The 23,930-nt window shown below is 36.1% G+C and overlaps 1 protein-coding gene across 3 annotated transcripts in view; it reads right to left on the bottom strand.

Moving 5' to 3' along the window:
* Positions 1-23,930, bottom strand: part of kirrel3a (kirre like nephrin family adhesion molecule 3a) — a 178,222-nt gene that overhangs the window by 78,763 nt on the left and 75,529 nt on the right. The window lies entirely within an intron of this gene.

Below are 23,930 nucleotides of genomic sequence, written 5' to 3'. Positions count from 1 at the left end.
AAACTATGAAACACAAACGAAGATAATTTGAGAAACATCTCAGAATTTTTCTGTTCATACAATGAAAGTCATTAGTAACCAAAACAGTGTTGTTACCAATCGTTTTCAAAATACCTTCTTTTATGTTCCACAAAAGAAAGGTTTGAAACGACATGAGGGTGAGTAAATAACAGAATTTAAGTTTTTGGGTGAACTATCCCTTTAATGTTTTTATTATTATTTTTTTTTTATGAAATGATACTCTAAATACAAAACTAAATCTGCCTGCAGGTGGCGGTAAATGTCTATATGAATCATATATTTGATTCGTTCAAACGGCTGATTCATTCAGGTGAATGGCTCTATTTATGAATGGGCCTTTGAATCATTGGTTCACATGATTCATTTAAAACGTGGATTCATTCAGAATCTAACACAGCTGTGTTGCTCTGAGATGTGCAACAATTCTGCTATGGCTTCAAAGGTAATATGTTCTCTGCAAGAACACATAATATCGTGTTTAAAATATAACATAATATCAAACTTCTTATTTACTGAACTGTTGTAAAAAAAAAAAAAAATCACATTTTAGATTGTGATAGATCGGGACAAAATCATCACTCATATCATATTGCGCTTCCTGCCCGTGTGATACTGTGTGATATGTGATATATATAAATATGAAACAACTCATGCAGGAACATTTTTGCCCCAGTATCTTGAATTTTTGGGCATAACTGCATTTATGGTGTTGTTGCCCTGTGTCATATTTGTCAACAGTCAATTTTATGAAATATAAGATGATGTACAGGTCTGGGGGTGAGGCCAGCACGTTAACTGTGTTAAAATATTTTAAACTGACAGCTCTAATTGATACTAATAAGAAATGTTCTTGTGTACCAAATCAGCATATTAGAATGATTTCTGAAGCATCTGACATTGAAAACTAATGTAATGATGCTGAAATTTCAGCTTTGCTATTAAAGGAATAAATAACATCTTAAATATATTAAATTAAAAAAGTTATTTAAAAGTGTACTTTTATTTGTTTTTTGATCACATGAATGGAGCCTAGGTAACTTCTTTTAAAAACATCAACCCAAACTTTTGAACAGTGGTGTAAAGGCACTCATCCATAAAATTAAAAATAATTGCTATTATTTTTAGCATCTGTGCTTAATTTTGTTTTTTGTTGAAGGTTTTGACTACACTATTCACTGTAGTTTGTAAGTGACACTAACTAGCTTGTTGCATTCAAATAGTTGAGAACTTTTGAAAGTCTTTAAAAGGAACCCCGGGTATTAACTTTTATGGCTTGTAATGTAACAGAAATAATGTCTCTTACTAAAATATGTAGTAGAAAACCTATGAAAGATTTACGTTATTTAAAAAATCTACATCACTTTATACATATTTTGGACTATGGGTGGCCCCATTATTTTGATGACGTGAAACGGTTGCACTCTGTGAACGAATGGTGCTACCTGTTGCTACTTTTAACACCAACGGAAAATGAAATACTGATATGACGCCACACAGTGCGGCTTTCGGTTGTCATTTTTAATCAAAGGGCAACAAGAGAAGCAATGTACGTTTTCACTGCTTTCCTAGCAGAAAAGAATGAGAAGATAAATGTGGATGAATAAAACTTCCTAAAGACCAGCGTCTTTGTTCTTTCCACCCTGATGCCTTTGAGGCTTTTAGTAGACCACAGCTCCTGAAAGAGCTTACAAAAAGCAGAGACAAGAAATGCTAGATGCCATCCTGGCAGGATGTAAACATGTCGACACTTATATCCATTCACCTGTAAGCTCCTTCAGTAGCTGTGGTCAACATATCTGTATTTTATTTTTCGAATTGTATATTCAGAGTTGTGTTGTGGTAAAAATATCAACAGATAGCACCAGTCGCTCAACGAGTGCAACCACTTGACGTCATCAAAATAATGGCACCTTCCACAGTCCAAAATATGTAAAAAACAATGTGGATTTTTAATTTACGTAAATCTTTCACGGGCTTTCAACTACATATTTCAGCAAGAGGCATCATTTACGTTATATTAAGGTATACAAGTCTCAATAACCAGGGTTCCCAAGGCATTCTTGATCCGTATGATCTTTCCATCATTGAATAAGTAATGCAGAATATTCCATTTTTTAAAGCTTCAGAAAAAAGTCTTTTAAAGTCATATGAACAGACAGAAATTTCATCAAGAGTCATTGCTCACAACTAGGGTTGCAAAGGGGCGGAAAATTTCCGGTAAATTTCCGGAAACTTTCCATGGAAACTTTTTTTGGAAATATTCCAATTTGGAAATTTAACAGAAATTTACAGGAATTTATGGGAATTTATGGGAATTAATGGGAAATTTGGAGAAATTTAGAGAAGCTGTATCATAAACAAATATAAATTTCAACATTTTGTTTGATTATAAGCTGACATGCATGCAAACTAATACAAATTTTAAAAATGACATTTTTTGATTTTTTTGGAATCTGTGATGCTTTTTTTCCTGGATTTAACTTAAAAAGAACATAATTTATTCAAAACTGAAATCTTTTCTAACAATATAAGTCTTTACTATTACTTTTTATTAACTGAACACATCCTTGTTTAATAGAAGTATTGAAAAAAAACATACTGACCCCAAACTTTTGAACAGTACTGTACTGTTAAAAAAGGACTTATATTTTAAATAAATGCTGTTCTTTTTCATTAAAGAATCCTGTAAGAAAAGGGAATTTAAAAAAAAATATTAAGCAGCACAGCTGTTTCCAAAATTGATAAATCAGCATTTCAGAATGATTTCTGAAGGATTACATCAATGTTACAGTGAAGACTGTAGTAAATTCAGCTTTTTTCATAGCAATACATTATATTTTAAAGTATATTAAAACAGAAAACCATTATTTTAAATTGTAATACTTCACAATATTACTGTTTTGTTCTGTATTTTTGCCGAAAAATAAATGAAGGCTTGATGTACATAAGAAATCGTAAGAGATGTTCAGAAAACATTAAAAATAGGAATGTGTCCAAACTTTTGACCAGTTCTGTACTTCTGTATGAAACTGGCTAGCAGAAGGTATAAGGAATAGCACTGCAACTTAAGCTAGCTAGCACATGATACTTCCTAAATAGTAAATGAAATAATGCTAACTAGCTTAGATTGTTCATATCTGATTTACTGGCCAGCTACTGTATAAACACTGGGACATGAGATATACTGTATAAACATTTTGGTTTTTGCTAGTTAAACTAACCTAAACTTACTTACTTTACATAAGTAATATCAAAATTTAGATGTCGCCCTTGGGCTCAAATGCAGCAACTGTGCCTTCAAGAGAAAATGGGGGGAATTCCCCCCTTAGGTGACTACTAGGGGAACTGTGTGGGGGAGGGTTGTTTTTAGACTGTTTTTTAAATTATTATTATCTCACCTAAATGTTTGCTCAGTCAGTGTATTTGTTTTAACAATGGCATAGTTTAGTTGCACAGTAGCTTACACACAGCACAAGGAAGTTTTAAACATATATATTTTTGTAATATTTATGTAATTTACATGAACACTAACCATAATATATTTTGATAGTTTGATCTGTGCATGTTATAGAGGAATGTACAGTGGATGTAGGGTGTGTGGCCTTAACAGCCCTGCAGTAAGCAGTGTGCATGTGACTGAGCAGTGTGTAGGTCAGAAATTGAACTAAAATTGCATTAAACCTGGTTGTTTTATCCAAGATTATGCTGCAAGTTTTTCTTCTCATCTACATTTACATTCCCAGTTCCTGCAATTTTGCAAATTCCCAGTTTATTCCCAATAATTCCCATTAATTCCCATTAATTCCTGTTAATTCCCATATATTCCCGTTAATTCCCATGGAAAGTTTCCAGTCTTGAAAATTCCCGGAATTTTGCAACCCTACTCACAACTTATTTCCCTCAACCACAGCTGTCAAACTTAATTTCTGTTTATTCGAATATGGCATACGAAGACGAATCAAGTGATATTTTGACAAAGCTGTACTACATCTGTCCCATTCACTGAAAAAAGAGCAGTGCAAACATTCTGCTAAAAATCTCCTTTTCTGTTTATCATAAATAGGAAAATCATAGCATAAATGTTGACAAATGATGGAGAGCAAGTAATGACCACATTTTTATGAACTATTACTTCAATGAAGGATGGAGTGGGAGCCAGGAGAAGAATGCAGGCAATAATTCCCACATTTATTCAGTGTTTTGGAGTGATCTTCAGAGTTGCCCTGGCATTTCAAATACTTATGAAACTGACAGTGCACAATGATGAAATGTCACAGACAGTCCTCCAGCGACAAAGTAATAAATACATTCAAAGTTTATGATAACTTGCAAACTTCATTAAAAGTTTAGGTTACAGAGGAGCGGGAACGTAAATATTATGCATCTGCAATAACTTCCAAAAGTGGCAGCGTTTAGAAGTCGTTCTCACCGCTGACCTGTCTGAATATGTGAAAGTTGAACAAAGATGTTGTCCAGACTCTCCCACATAGTGTGAAGAAAATCACAACTAATGAACAGCACTGCTTTCAGAGCTTTTGTGTTGGACTCAGACTAATCAAAGAGTTAATATGGAATGTTTTTTAAAGGAGTCTTTCGAAAGATTTGTTTTTATTCACATTATTCTAGAACTGTGTTTGAAAGGCAAGTCTGCATGTGTGCCACTTTGAATGAATGCAAGTAATTTAGTGCTTTTGTAATGCATGACCTTTACGTAAAAGGACTTTTGCCGTTTTATCCACGTTTTGAAAATCTTCATACGAACAAACAGATGCAAAACGATAAATACACATCACCGTTTCCATCCGAGGCATCACAGCATCTTTTGTTTATGAGACCCAGCAGTTGTGTTTCATGAAAGCAGACCAATATCCACAGCAGGGGCTCTAGGATCCACGGACACCTCTAATGAGAGCCACAAATAGATAAATAAATCCAATCATTACATTCAGAGCTTTGGCGCATCCCCTCGCAGTGGGCAAAGCACCCCAAGTCAAATCTAGACAAATGAATTTTGTTATTGGATTCCTGCGGTTCCATTTCCTGGACACAGATTTAAATATCACTCCCAGAAGACGTCAATTCTGAGCGTAACAAAGGGAGAGAAAAACAGCATGCAGGCAGGGCATTGAACGCTCTCAGAGAAAAGAAACCAAGCGAGAATGAGAGCGAGAGCAAGATGACGGGGAAGTTATTTACAAGATCAACATGTAAGATTGATTGGGTTTATTGTATTACTGCCCTTTAGAAACCTACTACAAAAGTTACCAGAAAAAAAAAACGGCTTATTTGATAGGGACTCAAGCTTGGAGTAATACTGCAACATATATACCAAGATGGGTTCTTAGGAGTTTTGCATGAAATTGATTTCCCAGGGTATCATTTCAGGAAGTGTAAAGTGTCTTGTTGAAGAGAAATGGTTTCTTGTGTCCACAGAGCACAGGCATTCAGCTTTTTCGTGGGGTATATACAATAACAGAATTCTTTTAAAAAAAAATCCAGTATAGATTGTATAGAAGAAAATATATATATATATATATATATTTTTAAACACAGAATAACTAGAAGAATCATTGATGAATTGTGCACAGTAAGAGCAGGGTTATTTTATTTAATAACTATTAAAAATGATAAAATTAAACCAAATTAATCTGCACAAAAGTCTGGGATCAGTAGAATCTGTTTTTAATAATAAGAAATGTTTCTTGAGCAGCAAATCAGGATATTAGAATTATTTCTGAAGGATAATGATGCAGAAAATTCAGCTTTGCCATCACAGGAATAAAATTGAAAAAAAAAAAAAAAAATGAAAAATTGATTATTAAAATTGAAAACAGTTATTTTAAATCATAATACAATATTACTATTATTTTTAACATATTTTTCATAAAATAAATGCAGCCTTTGTGAACATTAGAAACCTTGTTCAAACATATAAAAAAATCCTAAAGACCCCAAACTTTTGAACATTAATGCTTTTATAGATCACTGTACACTGCTAGTCAAAAGTTTTTGAACAGTAAGATTTTTAAGGTTTTTTAAAGAAGTAATTTCTGGTCACTAAGCTTGCATTTATTTGATTCAAAGTACAGTAAAAACAGTAAAAAATATATAATTTTTGTAATATTTAAAATAACTGTTTTCTATCTGAATATATTTTAAAATGTAATTTATTCTTGTGATTTTAAAGCTGAATTTTTAACGTAATTACTCTAGTCACATGATCTTTCAGAAATCATTCTAATATTCTGATTTGCTGCTCAAAAAAACATTTATTATTATTATCATGTGGAAAACAGCAGTAGATTCTTTTTTTTTCAGGTTTCTTTGATGAATAAAAAGTTCAGAAGAAGAGCACTGATCAGAAATGGAATTTTTTTGTAACATTATAAATGTCTTTATCATCACTTGTGATCAATTTAAAGCATCCTTGCTTGAAACAAAATCTAGTCATCAAGGAATTTTGAAAAAAAGTACTCAACTATTTTAAATAATTAATAATAATAACAATGAAATGTTTATTGAACAGCAAATCAGCATATTAGAATGATGTCTGAAGGATCATGTGACTCTGAAGACTGGAGTAATGATGCTGAAAATGTAGCTTTGATCACAGGAATAAATTATATTTTTAAATATATTCAAATAGAAAGTTATTTTAAATAGTAAAAATGTGTCACAATATTACCGCTTTTGCTGTGCTTTGGATCAAGTAAAATGCAGGCCTGGTAAGCAGAAGAGATTTCTGTTAAGAACATTCAAAATCGTACTGTTATTTTTATAAAATAAACACGGCCTTTGTGAGCATAAGAAACCTTGTTCAAAAACATGGAAAAATCCTACAGACACTAAACTTTTTAACAATTATGTATACAGTAGCAAGAAAAACGAGTTGTTATGAATTCTGCACAATAAAACGTGAGACATTTGCAATGAAAGTAAATATGCTCCGTTTTTAAATACGGTGAATATTCACTTATCTTTTATGCTCATCCTCGACGAAGCGAATGGTGAACTAATCTAGACTTTATGAGCTGGATTTAGATGCTGTCTGAATATCTTACCTGTGGAAGAGCAGAAGCAGCTTTATTTAACTGTGGCTGTGGAAGCTAAAGGGTCAGCTGAGAGGAGCAAAACGCCTGCAGTAAACAGTGTCAGCAATTTATGCCTGAGTGCTGCTGATGCTACAGCTCATTAAAAAAACGGCCCTCTAGCATCCTTACCACCTCCAGAGAGAAAGACAGAGAGAGAGAGAGAGAGAGAAATGGAGGAGCCTTTTGTGCAAGAGGCAATCAGCTCTGTTGTCTTGTTGTCAAAGGACTACTTTACCACAGCGCTTCAGAGGTGTTTAGAAATTGCGTGTCATAAGCCTCCAACGGTACGGTGAAATTGGTCAAAAGCCAAAGGAAACAAGATTACTTTATTGTTATTCTTCGAACATTCCCGTGCTTTACATCAACGTGAGATGAGCGAAGTGAGCAGCTACCTCAGGTACAGAAACACGTGGCAGATTAATGTAGCGGCTGGAACATTTTTCTTCTCGGCTCACAAAAAAGTGAGCGTTGTTAAAATAGCTCATAATTGGGGAATAATTCAGATTTTTTATGTTTTTGAAAAAAAGTGCTCACCAAGGCTGCATTTATTTGATCAAAAATACAGTAAAAGCATGAATATTGTAAAATATTTTTACAATTTAAAAGAACTGTTTTCTATTTAAAAACATTTTAAAATTGTATTTCATTCTGTGATGGCAAAGTTGAATTTTTAGCATTATTACTCCAGTCTTCAGTGTCACATGATCCTTCAGAAATCATTTTGATATGCTGATTGGTACACAGCTATTATCAGTTATCGTTGTTGTTAAAACATTAATAATGGTTCATATTATTATCCATGTTGAAAACAGCATCTTAATGCTCTTGTGAAAACCATGATAGATTTTTTTCCGCAGGATTCTTTGATTAATAGGAAAGTTCAAAAGAACACAATTTATTTAAAATATATATTTTTTGTACTATTATAGTTATACGGATTGTCAGAGCAATTTTGAGCATGCTGAATAAAAGGATTTTATTCATTTATTTGCCTTTTAAATATCTTTTTTTTTTAATCTTGCCCCAAACTTTTGAGTTGTAGTGCATCATGGTTTCCACAAAAAAAAAAATGCAGCAAAAACTGTTTTCTACATTGATAATAAAAATTAATGTTTCCAGCAAATCAGCATGTTAGAATGATTTCAGAAAGACATATGACACTGAAGACGTAATAATGCTAAAAATTCAGATTTATGTTAAATGTTAAATGTAATACTATTTCACAATATTACTTTTTTCTTGTATTTTAGATCAAATAACTGCAGACTTGATGAGAGGCTGCTTTAAAAAAAAAAAAAAAAAGATAATAATTAAAATCTTTATATACATATATATATATATATATATATATATATATATATATATATATATATACACATACATATATATATATTGTTTAGAACATGTATTCATTGTTTTAATCCAGTACCGAAAAATATCAACAAACCATAAAAACTGGAAGTATCCTAAAGCATCACTTTCGCACTGCTGATTTGTTGTCCTCAGGCCTGCAGTCAAAAATAAGGCTTCAACTTGTTCCGCTAAAGAAGGCCTTGAAAGATTGGGAGTAGTTTTGGAAAATGCTGTGCAAAATTGCACTTGCTTTCGAGGAGCGAGAGCTCTCCCGTATCAGAAAATAAGTTCGGCTGGCCTGGCCCTTGCCACTCTAAGCAAAAGACATCGTGCACGACAGAAGTGGAACATGAATCACTTTGATTTCTGGATTGATTTCTCAACTGAGTCTTCAAAACTCACAAATTCAAAACTGAGCTGTTAGCCAAGAGAAATCAGAGGGCCTCCAATTCCACCCAGACCTCTCTACTCTTCAAAAGATGGACATGGTCTGAATCTTTCTCCCGTAAAATTCAAACACTCGAGAAGTTCAACTCCCTAGGCCTGAATACTGCAGAAATCGCTGTTCTGTGTGTTGCATGGCTTGGATTTGCCCAATGAAATAAACATGAATCTGCACAGTACTTATTGATCTTCATAATGTGCTTTTATGATTTCTGAAGAAGCTTCTTTCTTAACTAACCTGTACTTCAAAGCGTTTACAAACCCTTTAGCCCAACCTTGAGACGCAAAAGGACACAAAGTATAAAGAAGCCAAAGATTGATCTTTTTGCCTGGCTCAGGTTGATCATGGCCTTGGGAGGAAGACTGATATCCACTGAAAGTTCACAATAATCAGCAGTTATAGCTCTTTTTTTTTATTAAATACGCCTCATGAGATCAATTAACAATGAAAATTATTTGGTGTGCACCAACATACGGAAAGACTTCAAAAAGAGTCCAACAATACAGGAAACAACAACATGCACACACATTCTTCTGAGAAAAATAAAAGTGATTTCACTATGGATTGAAGTCATTTCTGAAGGGAGATGACATCTATTTGGGAAACCAGATTAAGTTGTGTCATGAAGATCATCTATTCTGTCACACTGCTAAACTCCCTTCACCTGAAAACTCACACAAAGGCCTTTTAAAGCCCAGTCATGTCCATCATGCTGTGAAATGCTCCATGAATATCAAATAACAACCTGGTCTCATGACAAAAATGTACATGGAGGAAGTTTTTTCGCAAGACATGAAATAAGTACATATCACTGCAGTTTCCAAAAGAAATGAACACTAGAGGCAGTAAAACAGCGAGCGCTTTTAATCATTTTTGTACACTGTTATGATTACAGCTCCATGTTTCGCTTTCCAGTGTTTAATGTTTAATGTTATGAAAAAATGTACAGATTATGTACTCACCCTGTTGTCATCCAAGATGTGTTTTTCATTCTTCAGCCGTAAAGAAATTTTTTTTTGAGGAAAACATTTAAGGAATTATCTCCATATAGTGGACTTCTATGGTGCCCGTGAGTTCGAACTTCCAAAATGCAGTTTCAATGCAGCGTCAAAGGGCTCTAAACAATCCCAGCTGAGGAATAAGGGTCTTATCTAGAGAAACGATCGATGATTTTCTATAAAATAAAAATGTATATACTTTTTAACCGCAAATGCTCGTCTTGTCTAGCTCTGCCATGTGCATGTGTACTCTGTTCAGTCCTGTTCAAGACAGTTAGGATAGGTCAAAAAACTCCCATCTAATTTTTTTTTGTTTTGATTTTGACTTTCTTTGCATGTTCACTTTATAAACACTGGGTCGGGTACTTCTGCAGCGATGAAGGACAATTTTGAAATTGGAGAAGAAAGTGAGATGGGAGTTTTTCAACATACCCTAACTGTATTGAACCGAAATGCACAGAATACACACAGAGCTAGAAAAGACGAGCATTTATGATTAAAAAGTATATAAACGTTTTTTTTTAAAGAAAATGATATATCGTTTCGCTAGATAAGACCCTTATTCCTTGGCTGGGATCATTTAGAGCCCTTCGAAGCGGCATTTTAACTGCATTTTGGAAGTTCAAACTCAGGGGCACCATAGAAGTCCACTATATAAAGATAATTCCTGAAATGTTTTCCTTAAAAAAACACAATTTCTTTACGACTGAAGAAAGAAGACACATCTTGGATGACAACAGGGTGAGTACATTATCTGTAAATTTTTGTTCTGAAAGTTAAATATTTGACCCTGTTATGGAATGGTACCCATTCACAACACTGTGTTTTTTGTTTTCAATTTAACTCATTTTGAAAGTTTATTTAAAAGTTTATTACTAGAAAATCCCATATAAGACAAATAGAAAATGAAACTGCTCATATAAAAGGCTGACCTTCTTAGATTAACCTCCATTAATCAAGTTTTTCAATAACAAAATGTGTCATTTCTTTTTAAAGTCTATAAATGTTGATGTTTGTTTGTTTCTAGAAAACTGCAGAAAATGAACGGAAAAATAAATCAGCTCATAAGAAATTTAATTTGACCTCTTGAGATTAACCACTTTGACTGACCATTAAATAAACACATGAATAAATTCAGAAATTTTATGCCCTGTTTTGTTCCCACTTCATGGAAAGTGCCAGATACCCAGGCTTCACTGGAAACCAACTTCTGTCGAGAGTTTAACTATCATGCTGAATTCTGAATTCGACTGCTCCTCTGACAGATAAGATCAAAACAGGTGCATCTGAACATCAAAGAGTGCAAAACTAGACCAGGGTCTAAATTACAAATTGTAATCGGCAACATTATGGTAATTTGCAAAGTGTTCACGTATGCAAATCACAAAGCAAACCGCTAGGCAAATAAGTCGTTCCGCTCAAGGAGTTAATGATTGTGTATTGGTGACAAAATATACGTTATTTTACATACAGTGTATTTTTTTTTTCCGCTGGGAGGTTTAGCATGTGTGTTTATAAAATCATTCCAGAAACGCCAAAAACCAGCCCGGTGGTTTTGTTTGGCTGCGGTAGCATCTCATGGAGCTCCAGCTGCTCCTGTGTACAACGAGGGCATGGCTGAATGTAAACTCAAGGCCTCCTGCACTCCTGCCTGATTCAGCCACCCCCTCTGGCCTGCGGAGCTGCCCGGGGCAATAATCCTGCTGCCTGACACTCAAAGAGCTTCACGGGATTCTGCTCCCTTCACCACCGGCTCCACATTCACTCACAGAACTGTAAAGCAGCCACAAGGACACATCCACACACATGTAAGCGCACACACAGAGAACGAATTTAACACAAAGCCTTCGAAAGCAGATTTATTCTTTACATAGTTGATAATTGTCCTTAAATTATAAAGAGGGGGAGGTGAGACGAGGACGTGTTAGAATCCTAAAGGAGTTTGTCAGACTTTCGCTTGCAAATTACTTTTTAGGGCAGAGCAAAGGCTGGCAATTGTCACACACTGTGATGACAAGCGATAATTGCAGTTTTAACATTGCCGTAAAGCCAATCCAGCGGAAAAAAAAAATAATAAAAGGGGCAAAACACTCCTTTCTCATTAGCGGCAGCATTTGGGCCCCGGTCCCGCACAGACAGGGCAGACCAAGCTCCAACACGGCTAATTACTGTGGGAACCTGGGACCACAAACTCTGAGGAACCGCCTCACCTCTTAGCAGCCGTGGAAACTTGTGCATTTCCAGTAGACGCCCCTTGTATGGCACGGCACCTACTTCTAATAAAACACCAAATTGTTTGACAAGCAATTTCTCAAAGCACCTTTATGTCCGCAATTACTCACCGTCTGACATCTCGGCCCTCATATTGCATTAGCACATGGCTTTTATATGTTGTGCGGCTCTGGGGAAAACAGAAAGGCACAGCCAGCCTCAACTCATCACGCTGGGCTGCGTTCCGTTTCGATACGTATGAACTCAGGTGCATGTTTTTGCCTCGGGAACCCACGCGCGCCCGCTGTAGCATGTGATTCGCGTTGCGACGTGTCTGACGTCCCCACCTGCCGGCCCGCCACTTAGGAAGGGCGAGTCGCAGTGAATTACTTCAGCTCCGAGAAGCGCCGCTGCCCAGAGGAGGATTTCTACTCCAGCTCAGGATCGGGTAAATTACCACACCAACAGTTCGCTCGCCGCTACGTCACTCCAGCAGAACTAATGGAGCTAATCTACGGTCTAAAGGTCGAGTCGGGGAAGATTACAGTGTAGTCTTGAACTGACAGCCTGACCTTATCATGACTAATGCCCCTGTGCCTATCAACACCTGGCTGGAACAGCATGCTGTTACCTGAGTGCTATTGTGGTAGAGGTGTTGAGGTATTTATAACAGAAAGCATGACTACCTGCTAGGAAACCTGTTTTTTTTGACAGCTAAACCCCTTAAGTTCAAAGTATACTTCAGTTTTGAAACATATTTTTAGTGTATGTGCACAGCCAAACACACAGCCTTTCAAATTATAGTCCATTAGCGTGCACGACCACAGGTGCTCATGGCCACATTGTACATATTCGATCCCTCATTTTGATTTATTTTAAATGAGGCAACAATCTAGGACAATGCGTCCACGACTTACTAAAACAAAGAAACAAATTCTTAATTTGTGACCCTGGACCACAAAACCAGTCTTAAGTAGCAAGGGTATATTTGTAGCAATAGCCAAATATACACTGTATTGGAAAAAATTATCGATTTTTTTTCTTTTATGCCAAAAATCGTTAGGATATTACGTAAAGATCATGTTCCATTAAGATATTTTGTAAATGTCCTACCTTAAATATATCAAAAGTTAATTTTTGATTAGAAATATGCATTGCGAAGAACTTCATTTTGACCATTTTAAAGGTGATTTACTCAGTATTCTGATTTTTTTGCACCCTAAGATTACAGATTTTCAAATCTCAGCCAAATATTATTCTAACAAACCATACACCAATGGAAAGCTTATTTATTCAGCTTTCAGATAATGTATACATCTCAATTAAAAGAAATGACCTTTGGTTGGTTTTGTGGTCTAGGGTCACACTTGTGAACATGATATAACTAAAACAAAGGAATGAATTAGAACAAAGTGGTTGATTTTCTAAAACAAAAGAATGGATTTGTAGTTTGTTGGCAAGGTTTAATTAAAATGAGGGAACAAAATTGTACTTTTTGGTCCAAAACAGATGTAGGAATTAGTACATTGTGTGTACATTACACATAATTTAAAAAAAATGCTTAATGCTTGTTCAGCTTACTTGAAACAACTACATTCTTGACATTTTCTTACCTAACTTATTTCCATTATGTTCAGTCCACTTGAATTTGTAAATATTGAGCTTAATCATTTTGTGTTGGGACTACATGAATCATTTTTGTTCCCAACATGCTTTGCATTGGATCGCATTAAGAGGAAAACGTGTTGAAAAAAAGTGGTCATTTTAAGTGTTTTAATCAAAGAAAATTACATGTTAGAGTTCTTATACATGTAACGGTAAGTAATTTTTGAGATTTAGAAGAGGTTTGGAGATTAGAAAAAGTTTTGAAGTTACCACTGTGCAGAATAGTAGCGCTCATGATTAGGGTGCTGTCAGCTTCACTGACTTCATAATTCATTCAGTGAACAATAACTATGCTATGCCAGTTCTGAGATCAGTCTTCTTTGCTCAACTCTTATGCTATATATTGCAACTATGAATGAAATTGTTCTTAATGTTTCACATGTGTTGCAAAATACTTTACCATTAGAATGTCAGTGGGTGTTTTTGCTTAATATTTAAAGAACACCCTGTTCAGTGAATTTAAGTAAGTTAAACTTTTCCACGCAATTAAATCAGATACAACAAGACAAAATCAAGTTCAATTAAACAAATAATGTTTTGTTGAACCAACTAAACATTGTTTAACTGAACTTGTTTTAGTCTTGGTGTATGAATCTGAACTAATTGCGAGGAAAAGTTTACTTTAATTTATTTAGGTTCACTGAACAAGGTATTTTGTGTAGAGTGTAGTGTCTCCACAATGTACTAAAATGAACAATTATTAATTTATTGCCATTATTTAACTGAAACTAGGGAACAAATTTGTACAATGTGTCCTCAATTTACTAAAAATTAGTAAAGCAAAATTCTTAATTTTTGGCAATGATTTATTAAAATGAAGAAATGATTTAGTGCACTGGGCCTCATTCATGAAGCACAAGCAGAATGAATGTTTGCGTAAATCGTTTGTAACGCCAATCTGACGTAAACTTTCAGATTCTTTCAAACTTTCAAAATGTTAGTTGGTATGAAATAAATTTACACCTGATCCCTACAACATGCAAATAGTGCGTAAAACATTCTGTGTACTTTTTAGAAAACTGATGATACTGAATTTTAATGCACCGCCATAATACTATTTTAAATAAAGTTCTTTTGACCTGTTTTTTTTTTTTTTTTTTCAACTTTGGGTAAAATGCAGCGCTCGTCCCTGTCACTTTTTACCTACCCGTCCAATTAATGGAGGAGGGGCAGGACAAATACTACATTGACCAACCATTCTATTTTTACAATGACTGAACAACAAAGAAGAAGATTGGGTTTTAAAACACATAACTTTTGCTATGATTACGCAATTCATCGAAAATTGAGACTTGAAAACAAGTAGATGTGTCTTCCATCTAATTAATAGGTCATCTACGTATACATATCTATGGTTGTACCTGCATGAATGGTCATGTGACATGCATTTTCGGTTGTGTAGTCTGGACGGAGATGGTTTCTGAAAGGTTCCTGACAGTTGCTAGTTACTTTTATTTTATATTCACTAATATTCTTCAAAATGAGACTCTAGTAGTACATTACTGCCATGGATCATAGCAACCAAAACGTCTCACCTGGAAAAATCACTGTGCATTCTCAAGCGCCACCAGCTGGCTGTTTTCATACAAGTGTCTGGCATTTTTTCCAGCTGGCTAAAAACGCTTTGGTGGACATTAGTTAGATATTTATTGTTAGGCATATGGCCCATTAGTCTTTTTTTGCATTTATGCAATATACTGGAGCCAAACCTGAGAAGGGAGTCCAAAACTTTCCACTGCGTTCCTGGACATGTAATTTACGCAGTTATAATTCATAGGCGTGGATTATGCTAATTGTGAATGAGTGTGTACGCATGACGTATTTACTAAAGATTGGACTGCATTAACATACACTTTTCACTATCAAATCTGATGTTTACCAAGCATTTGTGAATTTGGAGGAGCGTTTTCGGGAAGGTCTGTTTTAAGCGCAAATTACTCTAAATTTACTCATATGTTTTCATTATCAAGGCCCAATTTACTTAAACAAGGGAACAATTAATTAATTCATGACCACGATAAATATTCTCGTGTTACACTATTTGATTAGTTCTTCATCAACTCACAAACCCTCTGCAGTTCCCTTACAAAGCTCAAGGGCTTCACAAACCCTTTTTTTGGAAATTCTATCTATGGTAAATATCGCACACCTACAAACACCTACAAACCTCCAGGCAGTCCAGAGGACGCTGTGTCTTCATTATCCATAAGGAAAAAGGTAAATTAACACAATGCCAGTGAAACGGACTCCTTCAGTGCTCTGTTTCCTGAGTCTCGGCTCAAATGTCAGCGGGGCTGCTGTGGCAGGTTAAGTAATGTGTCCCTTGCAGCTAAAGCAGACAGGCTGTGACACTGCCATGGCTCTCCTGTACCCACCTGGCCCGGGCAGATCCATAACCCTGTGTCTAATGGAAATGTCAGAAGTAGCGTTTGAGCCGCAGTCACGCGCCCCTCCCAAGGCGCACGCACATGCGACAGGCTGTGTCATAACCAGACCGCTCTCTCGTCTCTGACAGACCGCGCTTGGCAGCGGCCCTGCCTTCTCCCTCAATAAACAATCCCCGACAATGTGGGAACAGAGACCACCCGCCGCGAAAACAACGTGGGATGGGGCCTAGTTTTATCTCGCGACTCAAAATAGCTTCTGTCTCTGAAACCGCGCTCAGGTGCCCTGTCAGCTTCCTGCGACAGCAAACGGCTCAGAGAGAAAGAATTAATACAACAGCGTCTGAGTGGGTCACAATCAAAGCACGCTTACAAATACTGTTTGGGAATAAACTTCAAGTTGCACATCCACGGATGGAGCGGCGTTCCCCGCGGACAGATACAGAGAGAGAGGGCGCTTTCTGCTTCTGGAATTCAGAATGAGATTCATAGATATGTTTCTATTTACAAGCTCTCACATATCTGGGATAATCTGGTGAAATCTTTCATCAACACATATATTTAAAGACAAAAAAGCATTTACTGTGCAGTTTACTTAAGTGTAAACACATAGTATTCAGTGGGAAGTAATGCAGGGCTAGTTCTAATTTTGAATCATCTGTATTTGAAGGAGAAGGGGTGAAATATGTTAAAGCTACATGTTAAGCTAACCTAAGAATATATGAAACAACTGTACTTGTGCCAGTCTACACTGAAAAGATTCAAAGCCAAAATTCAATGTCAATTCAACAACTAATGTCAACATTAATTTGATGTCCAATACAGAAGGAAGCTGACATTAATATTTTGTTGTTTTTAGGTTGTTTAGCCAAAATCCAATGTTAAGTCAAGATTTTCATTCTCAACCAAAATGTAACGTCTGGTCCAACATCAACCTGAAGTTAACTCAAATGTCTCATATGACTCTTTTGAACAAGTTCTTTTTGGTGAAACCAAAACAATACAGTGTAACAATGGTCAGATTCAGAAACATACGACTCTGATGAACCAATTCTTTTTAGATAATCAGAAACACTGTTTAAACATTGGGGGGTGGAGTGGGGGGTACAATTCGCAAACAATCAAATGACTATTATGAATAAATTATTTTTAGTGAATAAAAAACATTCTGTGCAACAAGTGTAACCTGATTCACAAACAAATGACTCTTATGAACTAACTCGTTTTTAGCAAATCAAATAACACTGTGCAATCAATGTAGTCAGATTTGCAAACAAACAAATTGAAAAAGTTCTTTTGGTGAATCCAAAACAATACAGTCCAATAAGGTTTGTCTGATTCAGAAACATATGACTCTCACAAACTTAATTCTTTTTAGATAACACAGTGAAAACAATATAGTCTGAGGCATTGGTTCTTTTGAGTCAGATAACACTGTGCAACCAATGTAGTCAGATTCAAAGACAAATGACTCCTTTGAAAAGGTTATTTTCTTGGGTGAATCAAAAATTACACAGGGCAATCAGCATAGTCCAATTCACACACAACACAATTACTATTATGAATCAGTGCTTTTTAGTGAATCAAAACCATACAGTGCAAAAGCATAGTCTGATTCACAAACAAATGACTCTTTTTAGGAAATCAAAAAACACTGTGGAACCAATGTAATCTAATTTGCAACTCTCTTAAACAGGACTTTTTTTTCCGGATCCAAAACAATACAGTGCAAACAATGTAGTCAGATTTGCAAACAAATGACTTTTTTTGAAAAGGTTATTTGTTATTTTGAATCAAAAACCATACGGTTCAAGCAGTGCATCTGCATCACAAACTATATAATATAATAAATGAAAAATGCCAAACTGAATCAAATCGAAATAAAATGAAGAGCTCGTGACTCAGAATCAAATAAAAAAATCAATACCTATAACTTAATAACAACATACACTAATTAACTGCAATTAAACAAGGAACATTTATCAATGAAGTAAAACTGGGTCATTTTTGATGATATGTTGCCTAAATATCATTCAAATGCACCAAATGATTAATGTTCGGTTAGCCTGCGAGTAGAGCTCCGGCTGCCAAACAAATCAATGCAGCCCGGCAGATCCCTGATTTTAGGTTATGCAGGTGTCTGTGGAATTCAGTGTTGTTTGTGCAGGCTTGCATGTGCTCTTTTGTGAATATTTAACTATGTGTGTGCGTGTACATATTCTGTATGTGTCTGATGTGTGTGGAAAGATAGCAGATGATTCAGAGAGAAAGAGACGGCACAGAAATTATAGCTCAGAACAGCCTCCAATTGCCATCAGGGACTTTGTAAGTCAGCAATTAGAAACACACATTTCTGTGATTAGTTGAAACTCAATGGGCCAGCAATCATGTCATAGTGAATCCTGTCAGACGCACAATCTCTTCCACTCTCAGGTTAAAGAAAGACCGCTAATCACAGCAGACCACGCACACCGCACAAGACACTTTCACTTTTTCTTTATATTGAGTTGGAAATAACTTGGCCAAAAAAAAAAGTGGGGGCAAAGGTTTTTTTTTCCCCCAGCCAGTTTCATTTCTCAATGTCAAGCCTTCGCCTTGCAAAGCTCAAGGGATGTTGAGCAGCAGGTTTTCTGTAGCCCTATAGCTGCTGGATGATTTTTGAAGACATAGATCAGTTCTTGGCATGTTGTAGCCGAACATATGTCACGATCTGTCATTGTAGTCTTAGTTAATGCTAGTCCTGCTCCGCAACCGACGTGTTACTGAGGCTGTTTTTGGCTTTACCGATTCAGAAATCTGCTGGAAGATTTGACTGGAGTCGTTCCAAGATTTACAAACACGAGGGAGAAAAAAAACCTTGGATCTGAGTAATGGACTAACTGGCAGGAGGAGACGGATCAGATGTGACAGATTAAAAGCCAGACAACTGTTTGCTGCATGTGTGTTATTAACTAATTGTGTTGTTAAAATATTACATCTTCGCAATGCGTTTAATAAAATTTCAGGCTCACGCCATATCAAATCCACACAGACTGTATGCTAAAACTTAACTGGCACTTTAATACACGAATCCTGTGAAATTGCTGTAAAATTGAAAGATTAATTTCTTTTCTGGTAGAGGTAGCACATTTGTTTTCCAGACAAGTTTTTACATATTTTATATGTACTGCTTCCATTCACAGACCACAACCAAATCACCATTAAAAACTTTAATTGCAACAGCTCCTACTTCAGACTTTGCTTCTGCTATGAAAAACAAAAGGAAACCAAATGTTTTTCCTTACACTGAAAGGGAATTATGTCTGTCAAACTCAAATAATTATTGTATAATAAACATTGCTTAAAAATTCAGACACATCAACTGATCAAAAGTGACAGTAAAGACATTTATAATGTTACAAAATAATGTACTTTTGAACTTTGGGGTACTCTATTTGACATATGACATTCTATTTGAAGAAAAAAAAAAAATTTCACAAAAATACTGAGCAGCACAACTGATTTCAAAACTGACAATAACAAAAATAAATGTTTCTTGAGCACCAAATCAGCAAGGATCATGCGATACTGAAAAGTGGAGTAATTTTGCAGAAAATTCAGCATTGCATGACAGGCATAAATTTAATTTTAAAATATATTCAAATAGAACAGAGTTGTTTCAAATTGTAATAATATATCACAATTTTACTGTATTTTTTATTAACTAAATACAGCCTTGGTGAGAGACTTCAAAAATTTTGAATGGTAGCCCATGCTATGTTTGACATCTATCATGCCAAATACTATAAATTTTCACATTTTACATGACCAATCATGTTTAAATATGTTAAAGTGTGAGCTAAGGTGACGATTATTTGTATAAAAAAAAAAAAAAGCTTAAATTTTCCTTCACACAGTGCAATATGACCTTCCAATACTTTAAAGTGCACAAGCTATATGGTTGACCATAATGACTTCTCTTTCATTTTTCAAGCGTTCTCTTTGTCATTTTTCAAGCTTAACAGCGTCCATCCCCATTCTCTACCATTGAAAGGAAAAGAAAACCCTAGGACAATCTGCTAGGCTTGTTATTTTGTGCTTCACAAAAGACGGTTTGGACTGACATGAGGACGAGCAAAAAATAGCAATGTTCATTTTCAATGAGTAAACTAACTCTTTAAGTCATTGCAACAATAGACTCGGTCCACAAAAGACCTTTAAATGTAAACACAGGGCTAAATTTTCCGCAAAGTCTCTTTTTTTACACAAACGTATATGCACACATACAGTACACTCACAATAAGCATTCTCTTCTAGGTCTCCTTTACCATGAATGCCATCCGATACAAGGCAAAAGTAAAACTGTGGCCACTTCACCTTGGCCTGCCTCGACAATACTGACAATACACACAGGAATCAGAAGGGTTATAATATCAGATTAGCTCTCAAGAGTGTTTTAAATGGACTAAATGGAGTGTCAGAGAGGGGCCAGCCGTTGTGCTGAACAGTCTCTCCACATGTCAATCAAGCACTTGAATGGGAAAGCTTTGGACTATGGGTAATCTTTCAATACACAGAAGGGGGAAAGCACAAAATTCATTGACATGCTTTTCCAAGGCCCTCAAGTCCTCAGAAAACATGACTAAGACTTTCTCGAGGTGCCTGATGTGAAATATCAGGAGTGTTTGCTCAGAATTATGGACTTTTCATGACGGATTATTAATGTCCAGTTTAATGTCACGGCTATTTAGAGCGGTCAGGGGTGAAGCTGGACTTTGGTTATATAGGTTTTTGAAGTGTTAAAGCAGTAGTAAAATAAATAGTATATTTGTATCTAAGCATATTAATATAATTAGTATATATGCAAATAATACACTCTAAAAAATGTTGGGTTCAGTTCGTTGGGTCATTTTATTGGGCGATTTTTTATATTTTTTTGGGTAATTTTTCTGTAACTATGCTGCTGTGCCATTTTTAAGGCTGTTTTTTTTTTTTTTTTTTTAACCCAGTCTCTGATGAAACAACCCAGTTGTTGAGTTACAGTCAGAGCGTGGGCTTTTTGAGTCCTCTACAGGAGAGAGCGGTTCTCAGCGCCACCGATTTGGTGCATTTCTCCAGCGAAAAAAACGGTTTATATACATTTTATTTCATTTATAAACTCTTTACTGTGCTGTAAATTCGATTATTTTACGCAACAGAACATAAGGACGAGATATCAGGTTGTTTTGCACTTTTGCCTTGCATAAAATATCGTTACATGGATTTTTATTAGTTATAGTACAGAGTTTATTTAATTTGATGTTAAAATATGTTCTCTAATGTCAGTACTGTTTATGAGTCAGTCACGGTGAAACGCAAAGCCGTGGTCTGAAGTTTTTGGCAAACAGCAGCCCTTCACCGGCTCAGATTTCGGCAACACACTGGCAATAGTTGACTTAAATAAAATAACCCAGCATGTTTGGTAAAAACATTTAACCCAACCAGCTGGGTCAAAATAACCTAGCATGTGTTCTGTCCTATATTTACCCAGCGCTGGGTTGCCAAATAACCCAAGTTGGGTTGTTTTTAAGCCAGCTTTTTTTTACAGTGTACATATTCAGGACTTACACCATTCACAAAAAGTTAGGGATATTTGACTCTCAGGTGAAATTTACGGAAAATGTAAAAAGTTTATGCTACAGTGATATTATATCATGAAAGTAGGTCATTTACAATAGTAATTTCTTCATCTTAAACTATTTATTGAAATAACAGCTAATAACAGTGGTGGGTATATCACAACAAAAAATGTCAAATGTCTCAATAACCTGTCATGCATCCTTGAGCATCAGTTACAGCTAGACAACAACGTCTCATGCTGTTCAAAAGTCAACTTATTGTCTGCTGAAGCATGGCATTTCACTCCTCTTGAAGGGCTGCCCTCAGGTCATTGAGGTTCTTGAGTGCAGGGTTATGACCCTCTCCATGACGACTCAGCAGATCCCATAGGTTTTCTATGGGATTCAGGTCTGGAGAAAGTGCAGACCACTCCACTTGAGGTACCCCAGCCTCCAGCAGCCGTTCCCTGATGATGTGACCTCGATGAGGTGGGGCATTGTCGTCCATGAAGATGAAATCAGGCCTGTGTTGCTCATGCAGAGGCACAGTGGCTGGATTAATGATTTCAGGTGGTATTGGCTTGTCACAGTACCATTCACTAGGTGTATTGACTAGACACCTGCCCAGACTGTAATGACCAGGGAGACTTGCATGGGCCAGGGAGCATTTGCGGTGGATGAGGAACCAGTGCTGTACTCTGATGGAAGTCATTTCACAAGAAATGCAGAAATGATGGCCAGCACTGCTGCTGGAGACGTCAAGGAGAACGCCATGCATCAGCCACTGTTGTCACCAGATGAGCCTTTCGAGGTGGTGGTGTTACAGTCTGGGAAGGATACAGTCTGGGAATACAGAACTGCCCTACACCTTGTAAATAGTACCGTAACAAGCCAAAACTACCTGAATAACATTATTAATCCAGTCATTGTGCTTCTGCATGAGCAACACAGGTCTGATTTCATCTTCATGGACGACAATGTCCCAGCTCACTGAGGTTGCGTCATCAGGGAATGGCTGCTGGAGGCTGGGGTACCTCAAATGGAGTGACCTGTACTTTCTCCAGACCTTAATCCCATAGAAAACCCACCACTGTTAGCTTTTTACCCACCACTGTTAGCTTTTGTTTCTATAAATTGTTTGAAATGAAGAATAACAGCAAACTGGAACATCTAAAATGTATTTTTAATTTATAAAACATTATTTTCTGAGCTGAAACCTCAACACATGACTTAGGGTAACTCATTGGCATCACAAGTTCAGAAAAGTCACAAACCTCATTTACTTGCTTACTTGCTTTCTGAAAACACAGCCGAGACTCTCTTGAGGTGCCTGATGTGAAATATCAGGAGTGTTTGCTCAGGATTATGGACTTTTGATGACGGATTATTAATAGTCAGGTTAATGTCACAGCTGTTTGGAGCGGTCAGGGGCGAAGCTTCATTTTGGAGTGTTGTGTACATGAAGGTTCTGAAAATATGATTTAACTAACCTCACAATACAATAAATAGGGTGAAGGTGAGAGTTCCTGTGTGGCAAATGCAAGAACTCTACAAACAGATAGATGACAGAGAGATAAGGAGAAGACAAAGACATACAGAATCTTCACGACCGCTAATGATGAAAAAACCTAGTTAAATTAGCTTCATTACTTCTGAAAAGGACTGGAGATGCAGGTTCATTCAAGGTGATTGATTGAAGCAGCTCATGATTTTTCTTGAGATTTATTAAATTAAGTCAATCACAGCTCAAACACCTCTGCAATAAGTCCCAGAAAAAATTACGAAAAAGTGTGATACTGTACAAGAAACAGAAACAAAAACTTCAAGGCCTCAAACCCATTTTCTAAATAACTCGAAGAGTCATGGGTGAATGGAGTGATTTATCCAGGCTTGTGTCAGCTGACAGTTCTGAGGGAAGCTAAATGATTCCTGCACCCAAGTATTATTGAGGTAATCTTAGAGGTGGGGGGAATGGAGATCATCCATCAGTCAGAAGGGAGCCATTTTTAGCTCTAAGAAAACACATGTCATTCATTTTCCTGCATGTCATGTCATATCTGGAAGATTCTGGACTTGTGAGTTAATGGATTGATTTTGGGTGACCAAATCTGATCCCTGGAGTTCAGTCACAAACCAGCAGACGCAAGAAAAGACAGTGCTTCATTTGATTTCCTGCTAGCGGTGAG

The sequence above is a fragment of the Labeo rohita genome, chromosome 10 (genome assembly GCF_022985175.1).
Source record: "Labeo rohita strain BAU-BD-2019 chromosome 10, IGBB_LRoh.1.0, whole genome shotgun sequence".
Lineage (NCBI taxonomy): Eukaryota > Metazoa > Chordata > Actinopteri > Cypriniformes > Cyprinidae > Labeo > Labeo rohita.
Note: the sequence above shows the minus strand (reverse complement) of the source record. Positions and strands in the feature narration are given on the sequence as shown.